Here is a 15,448-nt window from a genome sequence, read left to right as displayed (position 1 = left end):
TAAGCCAAAACGGTAGCTTCTCTTTCTCCTTCGTTCACCTTTCTCTCTCTGTGTTTAGCGTTGTGACTTAGCATCCAGTAGGTGCTCAATTATGCACCGAATGAATACGAGCATAGACGGACAATGATGTCAGGATACATAGTTATAACCTGCGATTTCCTTGGGTAAATATTTTTCCCATGTGGTTTTAAAACCTGCCTCCATCGTGACCTGAGGCCTCCATGACTCATTCAGTCTTCCAACCAAAAACACCAGGAGTGCTAATTACTGTAAAAGGAAAAGTCTTCAAAAAGAAGAAACTGTCTACCTACAGTAACTAAACAGAAACCACCTACCATCTAATTTCATGTTGGGCCATAAACCCCAAAGAGCAGGGATTTTCCATTCCCATCTCAGAAGACTGCGTGCAATGTGTGGCGTAAATCACTTTGGAAGGTACTCAGATGACAGCAAAGAAGGTGACATACCACAGCCCCACAGTGGCTTCCCCAAGGTCCTGTGATGTGAACTACATCATGCTCAGCTCCATGTGGGCTACCAAAGAAATGGAAGCCCATCCTTGACCTCAGAGAACTTGTCATCACGTCAAGGGGAGAAGTCTACCCTGGGGAAAGAAGGAATAACTCAAGAGTGGCCCACATGACAAGAGGCAAACAAGTTTTGGGATTCTGGGAACAATTGCTTATGTTAATTTTTAAGGTTTTTAGCCTTAGAATTTAATTACTAATTTATATGAATGGAACGTAAAAAGGTTGGAGTGGCATGACTTCAAAAGGAAGATCTGGTGAACGTCTTATGCTTGGCTTTGAAAGACCTTTTGCTTCTTCTACACAACATGGGAGCTGAAAGGAGCCTTCCTTTCACAATCCTTCCTGCTCCCATGTGGACAGAGCAGGTCACAAACCTAACGCTGCCTTCAGGAAGCCCAGCAATGACTTTATTCCAGTCAGAACTACAGATGGGGAAAATGGAGCTGGGCGTTCTCATGCTCTCTGGTCCTTCATTTTCCTTCTCATGTTAACTCACCCGAGCAGCACAGGTCAAGGGAGGCGGGAGCCGCAGAGAGCAGGTGGCCAGGCTGGAGCAGGCTGACAAAGCGAGAGAGGCTGAGAGTACTGAGTGGGAAAACACTGGAAAGTCAAAGGCCTGAGACAAGGTGGACTGTAGGAACAGTGAGATAGGGGTGGAGACTTGATGTATGGGTAAAAATAGTGTAACGAGTGGTTCAAACCAAGGATAGTGGATTTAAGCTGTTGCCAGTAGGAATGTACTATAGGATGTACAATTGGATTGGAGCTTGACTTGAGTATTTTCCTTGGTCTGGCCATTCTTGCATGAAGTAAATGTCTGGGTGAAGCAGTAGCTTGAGGTCTCCTGAAGAACCTGGTCTGCCCCAGGCTAACAAGGACTGTCCTGTTGGGATTTCCATTGCTTCTTTATCTGTTAGGAGTGCTTCTTTCTTGTTTGTGGTGGTTACAAGTTGGATGCTGCAACTCTAGACGTCACACTCATGTTCATAGAAGACAATAGGAAAAGAACGGGAAAAGGGGGGTTACTTTCAACACACTTTTTCTAATTTCTTATTGCCAGAATGGCATCCCTTGACAACACCTGACAAGAAAGACTGGACAATAAGCTAGTTAGCATTTGTATCCTCTCAGATAGAGATAATCAGTGTGGAGGTTAAATTTTTTTTGTTTGTTTGTTTTTTTGTTTTTTTGTTTTTTGGTTTTTCTCCGGTACCGGGAACCGAACTCACAACCTTGCGCTTGCCAAGCAGGCGCTTTTGCCGCTGAGCTAAATCCCCAGCCCCAGAGGTTAAATTTGATGTAGGGCACCAACCCGCAGTGGCTGTCGCAGGCTGTGATCTGACACACTACTCACCACTTGATCCTTCCCCACTCTACCCCTTACTGCCTTCTTTTTCCTTTTCTCCCCCTACTTATGGTGCTGGGGGTTGAACTCAGGGCCTTCACACTGAGCTCCATCACAAGCCCTTTCATTTCTAATTTTTTATTTTACAAAAGGTTCTGTCTAATTTGCTAAGTTCCCCAGGCTGGGCTTGAACTAGTAATCTTCCTGTTCCAGCCTCTCAGAGTGCTGTGATCACAGGCGTGCAACACCTTGCCTGGCTCTGTTGCTATTTTTTTAAAACACAGAGGATGCTCAAGGGTGTTTCTAGTGATGACAGTCATCAGAGTCTTCCAAATCCTTTTTTGTTTGTTTGTTTGTTTTTTGTTTTTTTTTCCGGTACCAGGAATCAAACTCACGACTTTGCACTTGCCAGGCAGGCGCTGTGCCGCTGAGCTAAATCCCCAGCCCAGATTCTTCCAAATCTTTATCTTGCATTCACTCAGATACCCAGGAAGCCATTTCTCTCTCTGACTTCAGTTGAAGATACAGTGGATAGTTCTGTGTGTGCCATTAATCTTCTACCTCGGATATCCATCACAAGCTTCTCTGCTTTCTTGTCCTGGGGCTTTCAAAGCCAAAGGAACTCACTGGCTCATGCACATCAGCAGCCCAGAAGTGCAGGAAGCTATCTTCCCAGAGATAACTCTCCTCCAGTGGCAGATAGGAGTCACTAGATGATCATCTTGATCTTCTGCACGTGAATGAGCAATCCTGAGAGACCTTCTGCACGTTTCCTTGGAGAGTCCCCATTGGAACTAGGTCCAATTGCCCACCTTGGAAATCAGCCTAATAAATTCCTCTTTCCTGGTGTTTTCTTCTTTAACTCTCTCTTCTCTCTTATTTCTGCTTCCTGGAGCCACCTCATAAATACGTAAATAGAGCCTGAACCCAAGTCCTAGTCTCAGGTCAAGACTTGAGGAAAACCTACACTAAGGCAAATCTGATAGAAGACACAAGAGTCTGTTCTTCACCCAGAACTCCTTATTGCTATTGACTAATGATTGTAAATGTGACGTGTCCAGCACAGTTAGGAATGGAATAAGAGAGTTACAAAGCAGCCAAAGGACCAAATACCAGGTCTAGTGGTGTGGATAATGATCTGTGTGGTGTGTGCTATAAGAATCCACAGATCTCAGGGACTGGTGAAATGGGGAGTGGAAACATCAAAGAAATGGGAACCTAGAAAAAAAATGCTGTGGTTTCAGTCTGGGCAACAAGACAGATGGGATATCATTTTACAAAGAGAAAACACAGGGCAAAGCAAATAGAAGAGAGAGATGACATATTGAATTTTAAGTGTCTGTAGGTCATCCTGGTGGAGATGTCTAGAGGTAAGCAAAAAGAAAGTACTGGAATGTAGTTTTGAAAGTCATTGAAGCTATGGGAATAAATTAGGTCTAAGGTACAGAAAAGTAGGACTAACCAAAGGGTTGAGAAACTGGAACCAGCAATGAGACTAAGAATTGACCAGCAAGTCAGGAGAAGAATCCCAAGGGAGTGTTTCCCTGTTCTTAAAAATCCACGAAGAAGGCTTACAGGGAAGGTGAAACTTGTATTCTTGATGCTGGGCAGAGGTCAGATAGGGTGGACAGAGGCAAAGACCTTCAACATCAATGATTTCAAAGACTTCAGTTTTTGTAGAGGGGTAGACGAAGGACATCTGGTACACTATCTTACTCACCTCTGATCATGGTCCTTAGTAGCTGTCAAAGTGGGCATCAACATTGTCTTTATTTTCATTTGTTTTTTCTAACAGCCAGAAGCAGATTGCTTCATTTTTCCTCTTCTGTCTACCTTCTCTTCCCCAAATATACTCAGATTTACCTTCCTCCTGTGGGAAATATTACAGTTTTCTCCTCCACGTTTCTGTTTGCTGTATGGGAGATGGTACAATTTCTTGGCTTCTTTGCACAACAAATTCTGGTAAAAAATAAAATAAAATAAAATAAAATAAAAAATAAAAAATAAAAAAAAAAGCTGCTCTTATCTGAACATAAGCCCTCTGAGTCAGAGAACAGCTTCAGATTGTATCAACTAACTTTGCAAATACCATCTCCATTGGACTCTTGCTCCACACACAGGGCTGTGTGACACACACGAGATGCTTTTATTTTTTAAAAAATTGACAGAAAAGACATATTGGCTTAAAACTGGAAGCTAGTTACAAGTTCATATTTCCAATAACCTGTCTTATATCCTTTCAGAAAATCATGCTTATTTTACTTTGATTATAACAAGTCTCATAAAGAGTCTAGTCCTGAATCTTAGGAAGAGTTTACTAAATGTAGAAACATTACCAAAAAAACTGAAAAAAACTTTTTATGAAATACTTATTAATATCACTTAAGAGTAGAAGCAAAATGTGCTAAGAAGCATGATATAGGTGGTAGGAAGCTGTTTAGTCTGGACATGCGGCAACTAGACTTTTCTTATTGGAGAGAATAAACCCTTGTATGAATAAGTTCTGTAAGTGGGTATTTGTTATCTGTAGTTGAATATAACCTAACTAATACAAAAGGTGAGGACAAGAAGAGGTGCTAAAGCAAAACGAAGAAGGAATGATTGGAAAAGTTAGACGAAGACTAGGGCAACATGTAGAAGGAAACCAATTGGGAGGAAAAATGGAAAGAAGACTGCAGTGTTAAATACAGTACTGAAGAGAGGATGATTATATTTCTAATAACATTACAGTCATGATAAATAAAATAAATATGTCAGTCACAGTGGTTTATGCACATTAATTTCATGATGCTACAAAAAAACAGGAGCTTAAAATTTTCTATAATTCCAAAAGACTTTGTAATGCATTTCTTAATTCTCTTTCAGTGGAGGCCAATCTGAGTCACAAAATTTCATAAATTGTATTTCATGTTAAATTTGACAATAATGACTATATTTTGAAGTAGAGAGTAACAAAAAGGCATCAAAAATACTCAGTGTGGAAAATGGAATTCGTAAGTCTCTAAATAAGCAAATGGTAGTGATTTTGAATGGATTCTAAACTGTATGACCATACTAGATTTTATTTAATTTTTAGTTCTAGATTATTCTATCAGTTTTTGTTCTGAGAGAAGATATTTATACCTATCTTATTGACAGTGTTCAGCTGTTAAAATGAAGATTTTGACTAGAGTAGGATTTTATTTGTATTAGTACATGTTTGCAGTACATAATGATTACATTCAGCACAAGATTTTATTAAGGGAGTGTTTGAAATTATTTAAAATTAAAAGTTGGATGGAAACACATAGAACAAAGAAACATTTTTAAATCAGCAAGAATATTTCACAAAAGCACAATTTCATATTATTTCCCCTATTCTTTTAATTTAGATTACATATTATAAATTCATTACATTAATAATGACCCAAAGATATGAAATGGCCAGACCTTGTGATGCCCAGAACACAGCTTCTCATAGCTGCCAAGTTCACACGGTGCAATGCCAGATGCAGGGGGGACATCTGCCCCACCTCCGGCTCCAGATCACACATCATCTGGGACGGACTCCTGGTCTAGGCAGGTGCCCACCCTCTATGCAACCAACTGCTCCCATGGGTGGGGGCATTTTAAACAAACTTGGCTTCTAGAACCTGCTCCTGTATGTCAGGGGGTCACAGTTCAGGAGATCTCAGGGAGCTAGACCCCATCACATAATGTTTCTACACAGGTAGTAACTGCTAGAGATAAGGACATTCCTACAACCTGTCAGCAACCAGAGAAACAAAAAGAATTTAGAAATAAAACACAAAAATTAAGTGCAAGGTAAAGTGTTAAGACATCATTTCCACATGTTTCAGTAATCCACATTTGTGACGATAGTTCCAGGTTGTTTGACATTAGACGAGCCAGCTTCACTGTATTCTAGTTAAGTTAAAATTGTACAAAGCATTGTACATGTATAGCCATTATTATTATATTTGTGTAACCTCCAACTACCCTCATTCTGCCTTTCATAGTTTTCTTAACTTCTACACATTGTTGGTATTCATTAAGATTTCCTTTATTGTCCCCAGACATGATGGCTCACACCTGTAATCCCAGCACTTGGGAGGCTGAGGCGAGAGGATCATTGCGAGTTCGAGGCCTGCCTGGGCTACAAAATGAGCTCAAGCCCAGCCTGAACTGCATAGTAAGACCCTGTCTCAAAAGAAAACAAAAAAAAAAAATTTCCTTTGTTGTGTATGTCTGCAATTATTTTTGATACCAGGTCTGAAAGACTACAGTTGTTTCTGTCATGAATTCTTCCAGCAAACATTTCAGTCTCACCAAACAGTATGCTTGCCTTCCCCTAAAAGACATGTGGTCTCATCTACATAATTTTGACCAAGCTGATGGAGGAGGATGTTATGTATCCCAATTCCCAGAAATGAATTTACTGTTAAACTGTATATAGATCTCCTTAGCTCCAAGTTTTGGAGGCAAAACTTAATGTTAACTGCTGAATGATTTTTCTTCACTGAAGTCAGATTCACTTGAGAAGTAATGTTTCTGGCTGGGCTGAAGGTTTCCTAAGTACAGAGTCTTGAAATAATAGATTTATTACCAGAGAGAGGAAAATAAGTTACACTTATCAATCAGTGTGGCAGAAATGCTGTGAGGATCAACCCAGCGCTGCCTCTGTTGAGCCTCTGTCCTGATTTTCTTTAACTTGTTCTATACTCACGAACCATTCTGGAGAGGATAGTGTTGTGGTCACATGCACAAACCCTGGAGTTTGGGGAGCGTGGCACAATGCAGAGCGCAGGTTGAAGCAGGCATGGCCGTGCAGACCTGTAATCCCAGCACTCAGGAGGCTGAGGCAAAAAGATCATAAATTTGAGGCCAGGCTGGGCAATTTAGCAAGACCCTGTCTAAAAGTTAAAAGGGCTGAGAATGTAGCTTGGCAGTAGAGCATTTGCCTAACACACTGAGACCCTGCTTTTAATCCCCTGTACCAAGGGGAGGGGCACCAAATTCAAGTCCTACCTCTTCCATTGGGAAAATGTGGGAAATTCTTTACTTTTCTTGACTCAGTTTCCTTCTGTATACAAAGATAATACTTCCCTCATAAGGTGGTTATGCACTTTCAAGCTAAGAACTTATTACAATGCCCCAAATCTGTACTTCCCCTCTGGATTTCCCTTCCTTTCTTTCTCTCCCCTAACCGGTTTTCTTTGCTGTATTACCCAGCAGTTTGAGCCCTTTATTCTTAAATCTCTGGAAATCCATGTAAAATACCCAGACAATCTCACAATATTTGAATATCAAGTCATTCTCATTTTCAAATATTTCCCAATACTTTTCTGGGAATCCCCTACCTCAGTAAAATCCTAAATCTCTTGGTCGATTCAAATTCTTTTCCAAGTAATAAAGGCCAGATTCTTTAGTAGTTATTTGTGCTCTCCGCTCATGTAAAGATGAGGGTGCAGGTCTAGTCTTAGCCTTGCTTCCTATAAAATGCCGTGACACCCTCTAGTCCTTGTGAACATATAAGCAATAGTCAGTCTGATTTAATGACTCAACAGTGGAGATACAGCCCTTTCACCAATACCATTTGCTATAGTGACAAACTCTTCAAGCAAAGCAAATACATGCAAACAGACAGTGAGGGGCAGTGGAACACTGGGGCTCTGTGGAGTCACCATGCTCTCTATGTAGCCACTGACGCTGTCGGAGCACGCTCACGTGAGCCAGCCTCTGATTCACCCTAAGCAAACCGATCCTGTCTCAGGGGTCTTTAGTGACAATAGGAAGACGTTTACTCGACAGACTGGATACAAGGGAGAGTAACTTCAAGTTTGGAGCCCCCTTTAATTTGCAGTCCTTTCACACAACTGTATGACAGAGTTGATTCTAAACACCTCTTCATCATTTTACTGGCTCGTACCCCAGAAGAGGCTATATTTGAGTGCAGTGGTATCCAAGCCTCTATTTTGCTATGTACCTCACAGTACCAAGGTGTTAAGTGACATCTGATTGTAAAGAGGACTTTGGGAGAATCCAAGACAACTATTTATAGACACGTTAATATGAATATAGACTTACAAATGAGAATATCACCAGAATGTGAGTTTAAAAAGGGGGGCGGAAACCACAAAGAAAGATAAGTTTCTGGAGCACAGAGCAATTTTATGACCAATTTTATAGCCTGGAGTAGCAAGCCCGTGGATCAGTAGTTTTCTTTATCTGCACTGCCCCCTCACGGCAGAAAGGGGTGAGTGGAAAGAGGCCGTCTGGGAGTAGAGGTGACAGGTAAAAGATGCTGGAACAAGAGGCAGCAGGTCAGATAGGAAATAAGAGAGAAAGGGAGGGAATTTTTTGTTGTGCATCTTGGAAGAGAAGTCAGGAGAGCCTGCCGGTGGGAATGTTGGGAAGAGTTCTAGCCCCCACAGGAGCTGCTTTGATGTCCACCTGTATTCATTCTTAGGGCTGAAAAGGTTTCGCTTTCTTTGTCTTACATTGCTTTTCCTTGTGGCTCTGTGTAGGGTGGGTGCTGTAATCCTGACTTGTGTTACTCAGCTACCACCGTCCCTTCACTCCCCATCATCTCCAAAAAAGGGAGCCTAGGAAACTGGATGACAATTCATCCAGAGCGCACACTTAGCAGCTAAGTTAGGAGACTAGTTCAGTGGCCCATAGGAGCTCCCTGTGTAGAGAACTTCACCATTTTTAACATCCTGTAGATTCACAGACAAAAGAGGGCTTTGTTGCATGCTTAGAATTTATGCCCATCTAACTCCAGTGAGACAAGGAGGTCCACAATGAATGCACATTCAAAGGGTATTTTCAAAATTAAAGAAGAAACACTGGAAACAACCTTAGAGGAGGAGGAAAACACTACAGGAACTTTTTTCTTGCATTTAGTTCTAAATTTCCTTGTAGCTAAGAAAAAACTGAAAAAAAGCAGGGGGATTATATAGTTCGCATGGCCTAGAATGAATAAATGTAACCGTCTTTCAGAGATACACAGTCCATGCCAAGAAGAATGTATTTCAATAATTCCAGGCCCATGAAAGCATTGCATTGAAAGGCACCAAATGCACAGTCACTACTCTTCCTGTTTGCTTGCAAACCTGAATGCTAGATGTCATAGCAGTTCCCATTGGTCAATGGTTCCCAACCTCAAGTGGGACCTCTAGTGGGCCACAGAGTTATTGCAAAGTGTCGGCGAATTGAGATTCTAGATGCATCACTTAAGGAATGAAAAAAATAATGTGTTATGTATTTGTATCAAAATTTTTCAAAACTATAAAGATAACTAGAACTAGCAAAATATAAGTTTATGTAAAAGAACTACTGAGTTCATGCTACCTTTTGGTTACTGTATATTTCCTTAATTCAATTCTAGTAATAATGGAAATACTAAAATCTACAAGGAAGACAATAAGGAACTACAAGTGAGTGCTTATGTTTGGAAGCGTTGTCAACCATCACTGATGCAATGATGGTGTTACTAACAAAGCAAAGAGAGCACACACCCTCACTAGCGCGGGTCACACTCTTAGAAGCTGTTTGTGATCTGAGATGAGGAACTGTTTGTGCCTCCAAGAAAGGCACTGGTTGCTCTTGGGCTTTGTTCAGTAATCAGCTTTGCGGTTTCAGGAGGCCCAAGAGAACTTCAGGGCTTTCTACCCAGGGCACTTTGTTCAGGAAGCTTAAGAGACTTGTTGTGGTTTCAGAAATGACACGCTTGAAATTTTGGAGTTGGCACAAACTACTGGTCCCGCTGAAAGAGACGGTCGGAACAAAGGCAGCCAGAGGGCCTGGCAGCCCGAAAACCAGAGCTGTGGTTGTCTCTACAGACAACTGCTCTTCAGCAAGCTTGCAACTGCTCCATAGAGGCAAACAGGTCCCTTTCATGTGGGCAAAGAAAGAACTTTATCAGACAGAATGTCTCTATTTGCTTGAAACGTTGGGGTGAGCTGGGAGGAAGTTGGGCAGTAAATTGGGGCAGAATTTACAACAGCAAAAATCTCATTTTGGTTGAGCTCTCCTTATCACATGGGCCCCTCCCCACCGCCGTAGATGCCTCCTAGATACTTGTCTTGCTCTCTGCTTCGGGCTGGTGCTCCAATGCCATGAGGCCCCTGAAGAGGGGAAGGCAGAGCGGCCCCGGATCCCTGGCTAAGACTGGCTATTTGAGGACAGCGGCTGATGGCAACAAGATTCTAAAACTAAAACGGGTGTGTGCAGAGCTCTGTGAGGAGCAAAGTTAGCACACGCTTTCAACCTCACCTGGTGCAGTGGTGCACTTAAGTAATCAACCCAACCACCATCCTAAAGACCGACTGACATATTTGTTAAATACTAAGATCACAAACATTTTGTACTTAGTTATACTCTAAGTGTGCATACGGACACATACAAATTTGAATGGCTAGCCAAATTTGTCTCTCCCACTGTCTATCATGGCTTCTGTCTTGTACCACTGGAAATTCATTTATTTGAATCAAGAGTCTTTCTTAGAAGGCAAACGTTCTGGTGGTAGAAATGGAGAAAACGAGGGTCATAGAGCAGGAAGCCAGGAAGGATAATAGAATAGAGTGACAGAGACAGATTCTACTTACAGCTTGAAATGCTTGGGCTAGAAGCTGGAGTCCATAGTCAGGAGCAAGGTGGTTAAAGGCAAAACCTCGCACAGCATAGAGTCCGTCTGGCTGCGGCCCAGCCTTTCCGTTTTTCCCTCCTTGTCTACCAAGCCCTGCTGCCACCCGGGTGACTTGGCCTAAGCCTTTAAATTCTTTACCCCACTTGCTTCAGAAAACCTGTCTTATAGAAAGCACTGGACCAAGGAAATGTGTGTTCACAATTTGATTCTTTGGGTATGGCAACGCTTCTTTCTGTTTTCTCAGGTGTGCGGAGCTAATGCCCCACTTTGGTTCCTTGACACTAAAAACCACTTTTCTTGCACATTAACACTTCTGAAATTAGGCAGGTGTGGCGGGGCAGGCCTCTAATCCTAACACTTGGGAGGCTGAGGCAGGAGGATTGTTGTAAGTTTGAGACCAGCCTGGTCTACAAAGTGAGCTCAAGGCTAGCCTGAACTGCATAGCTAGATCCTGTCTCAAAAAAAAAAAAAAATTCTGAAATTGAAGCATTTTAAAATGTGTACTATTAACATGGTAGTTTTAAATTTTTAGTCTCAAAAAGTAACTAGTACTAAAACGTGTTGTGTTCTCTAGTTCATGGCTTCATGGAACTCAAAAAATATGTACTTTTTGCTCTTCCTAAGAGGTAATGTGAGGGTTGAATGTGACAATTCTCGTGAAAATTAGCAGCGGAGAATGACCAAAAACACACTGTCACAGGGTTTCTCTTAGAGGGCTTCCTGGCTATTGAATGATGCTCAAATGATTCCCAAGGACAATCCTACAGGTCCTACACAGTGGAAAAACTCACGAGCTTTTCTTTCCTGAGGCACAAGGTCATTGTGGTGAGTTCTATAACTGTAAAACCATTCAATATCATAAAGTCCTAGGATTAACAAAGTAGAAGTGAAAAAGGAAAAAACACAGATACACGTTCTTAGAAACATTACCTGTAAATATTAAATGTACATTTTATGTTTTCTAGCTATATATTATAATATTCCATACAATCCATATATATATATATATGGGAGAATTGTAAATACATATATATATATGGAAGAATTGTAAATGTTTCCTTTTTAGGAATTTTTCCATATGTTCTGGATTGGCCAAGACTTCTTCATATATGAATCCAATGAGATTTTTGTAGAAAACATCTTTTATTTTTCCCAGATAGTACATAAAACATAAGGTCCCTGTGGGACCTGTAAAGTGTAAAGGAGGCTAGAATATGGCGATTAGAGTTCTGGCAGATGCAGAAAGGAAGGCTTGGGACAGGCTAGCCACATAGTACCTCCTAGTCATACAGAAGATCGTCCCTGCTCTCCTTCCTGATCTGTTATTCAATATATGGCAGCTCTTCTCTCTAAAACATTAGGTTTAGGGAATGCATGGTATAAGGCCTAACTGGAATATGAACACTGCCAGCATTTTTAGATTCCATGAATTTGATTTTCCCAAAGTTAGTAAATTCTTGGCAGGGTCAGGATTCAAATTAAGAATCCTGGACCTCTGCCCTGTGGGGATAAATATCTTTGCAGCCAATGAGTTGAAATTCAACAGATATGTGTGCAGTGACTGCAGTGTACTAGGTTCTACACCAGGCATCACACATGCAAAGGTCAGTACATGTTTTTAAGTGCTGATAAGAAAATGTGCTAAAAATACGTGCTAAGAACATGGACTAGAAATTCACAAAAGTAATGTCATAATAGACAAACACATTTATATAATCTGTTAGCAATTGAAGAAATATATGTTACGAAAACATTTTCCTCCTCCAACAAAGGTTAAAAACAATATTTATACTCAGTGTTAAGGAATATATGGGATCACTATTCCTTTTTTTTTTTTTTTTTTTGAGACAGGGTCTCACTATGCAGTTCAAACTGGTCTTGGGCTCACTTTGTAGCCCAGGCTGGTCTCAAACTTGCAACGATCCTCCTGCCTCAGCCTCCCAAGTGCTGGGATTACAGGCATGCGCCACCATGCGTGGCCACTTTTCTATACTATTGATAAAATAATACCTCAATAGAGAAGTCTGGCGATATGCATCAAAGTAAAAATTTATATTTTTAAGTTGGCAATTCTCATTTTGGAAATTTAAGCAAAGGAAATAATAGAAAAGGAATACAAAGATGGGTATCCAAAGATTTCCCTCAAAATATTATTTATAACAATAGCTTCATGTCAATATCATTTACAGTATTGTTAACTCCTACCGCATCCTCTCCATGGAGTGTGTTCACCTGATGACATATGCCTCTGTTAGTATAGCTATGTACAATACACAAGTCTAAACAAGAGCACAATGTTATATATACTTCAATCCTATTTCTGGGGTTTTTTTGTTTTTTTGTTGTTGTTGTTTTTTTCAGAAAAGTGTGCATATTTTTCCAAGCTAGGATGCAAATTTCTTACCAATTCTAGAATTTACAATATTGATAGAGCTAAGAAAACTGTGAGCCTACCACTCTTTTCAAGAACCAAAACCCCATCCTGGGAATACAGTGGGAAATCCAGGGAAGTCTGCTTCTATTTCCCCCAGTGAGCTAGCTCCTCCCATCCTTTGTTCAGTATTTTCGTATTTAAGTTAAATTTCTATGATCCCAGCTATTCAAGAGGCTGAGACAGGAGGATTGCAAGTTTGAGGCCAGCCTGTACAACTTAGACTTTGCCTGAAGATTAAGAAAATAAGAAGTGTTGGGGGTGACGCTCAGTATTCCTGGGTTCAATCCCCAGTGCCAGAATGAATGAATGATGAATTAATCAGATCCAGGTTATGTAAATTATTTCTTATTGCCATGTTTTCAATTTCCAGGCACTTCGCTGGGTACTCAGACACCCTGCACAGCAGAGGTAGGTATTATTAGACAAAGGAACTGGCTTCAAATTGTAAAGATAGAAATCACCAGAGTCCTGATTTGCATCAGTTTGACTGCAAACCCCACGATATTTCCATGGGCTCCTTACTGTCTGCTTTTGTGTGTCTGTATTTACCAAGATACGGACTCTTGCCCTTAGTGTGAAAGTTTGTGACTACAAATTTGCAGTTCAGTGGGTCTTTCTTTGAAGAAGGCTGCAGTGCACACATTTCTCTCATGCCCTAGCCTCTTTAACTAGCTAGAGACCTACTCATCCACCGCTCATCCATCTATCCACTCTTACACGTATCATCTCTATTATTCATCTTCTCTCTAGTGTTAGTTAGGAGCTATATAGTCTAAAGTTTAAGAATATGTTCTGTAAAAACAAATTGGCCAAGTTCAAATTGTGGCACTGCCATGTAAAAGTGACAGACAAATTACTTAAATAATTTGTGCCTTCTTTTGCCTATAAATGAGAATAAGAACAGTACTGCCTTATAAGTTTGCTACGAACACGACATGAACTAGCCGATGTAAAGCGCTCAGAGCAGCACTTGGCCTGTAAGGAGCACACCATCTCCATCAACATTATTAATGCCCTGCCCCAGGCACTTGACTAGATGCTGAAATTTCAAAAGACAGCAGACAGGGTTTCTGCCTCCAAGGCATGTAATTGACAGACACCCCATACCCATAGGCACAGGTGTGTGGGTTGGTGGGGGGGCGGCACTAGAGAGGCAGAGTCAAGGATGCTTCCAGGGGAGAGCTGCTCTAACCCGAAGTGAGCCAGGTGGTGGGAAAGGCAGAGACAAACGCCAGGACGCAAGGGACAGCGGCAAGCTGGAGGGGCCAAGGGATTCCGGAAGAAGGAGGGGAAGCATCGCGCCACAGGGAGAGGGAGAGCTGGAACCGGAGAGAGCGGCCAGCTTGTTCTTTGACAACTTGGTGCCCTGAACCTACCACAGCTGAGCCCACCTCTTTTGCCGACTGTTTTTAAGCCGTTCTTTTATGGGCCTTAATTAATAACAACACATCAGGCCTAAGAGACAAGGTCAGGGTAGCGCATCCAAACTGCGCGTTCACTGTGCTTGCAGCTGTGGGTGGGAGGACAGAGTGTGCCAGCCCTGTCTGCGTCCGGGAACTCTGGCACATTTAGCGGGTCAGGCTGTGCAAGTGATATCTGAAGCATCCCAACTGTGTGGAAAAGAATCTCCCCGCCCTCTGGGTGCGGCAGGTCCCTCTGGACCAGCTGCCGCGAGTACACAAGTAAGGACGGCATATGCGGGGCCCTCACCCCTCCACATAGCTCCCCACCCCGCAACACCTCCCGCCCTTCAATGCCCACCCCCACTCTCACCCCTGCAGAACCGCACTGCATCTTGGGGCAGGCTGGCCCGCTGCCGGGCGCAGCGCTTTTACAGTTCTTAGACCGTCCTTCCCCGAGTGTGTTCCAAGCATAGAACCCGCGTGATGCAAGTCTCGCCACCTCTGATTTCTACGACTGTTTTGTTATTCCCAAGGACTGTTCGTCCTGTTTCTTTGCTTCCCTTTAAAATATCTCAGGCAGAAAAGTGTTCTCTGATTATTCCATCTTAATTAATGCCTCATCCACCACAAAAATCATGCATTCTTAATTTTTATCTTCAATCAGCACTTGCCAGAGGTTCTCTTTGTGGGAAATACACGGCTGTACACCTGAAGATTTTCATTCTATTTTCAGATTCCCTTTGAAAGTGAATTAAGGATGTTCCCTGAACTGGTTGCTAATTTCCAGAAATGGGTCAAAGCCAGTTGCCATATTTATCTTCAAAAGGACTTTTGTAGGTTTGTCATAACACCCTTGGTGTTTCTCTGCTGGCTTCACCTTGCTTTCTGTTTTGGGCTGTAACATCCTCCAGGAGGTATTTTTGGCAACAGTCTGAATCAGTCTTCTCTTTACTTCTGAGACAAACTGGTGATTCATCTTTAGGGTTGTAGCCACTTTCATAAACATAGCTGTTACGTTCTGTGTAATTGGCGTTGGCATGAGGGAGACAGATCAGGAAAGGCGTCCCAGTGGGCATTCAGCTTTCTAATTCCTTCTTTACGGTTTCC

The sequence above is a fragment of the Chinchilla lanigera genome, unplaced genomic scaffold (genome assembly GCF_000276665.1).
Source record: "Chinchilla lanigera isolate Chin_1 unplaced genomic scaffold, ChiLan1.0 scaffold00027, whole genome shotgun sequence".
Classification (NCBI taxonomy): Eukaryota; Metazoa; Chordata; class Mammalia; order Rodentia; family Chinchillidae; genus Chinchilla; species Chinchilla lanigera.
The sequence above is the reverse complement of the archived record's forward strand: the minus strand, read 5'-3'. Positions refer to the sequence as shown.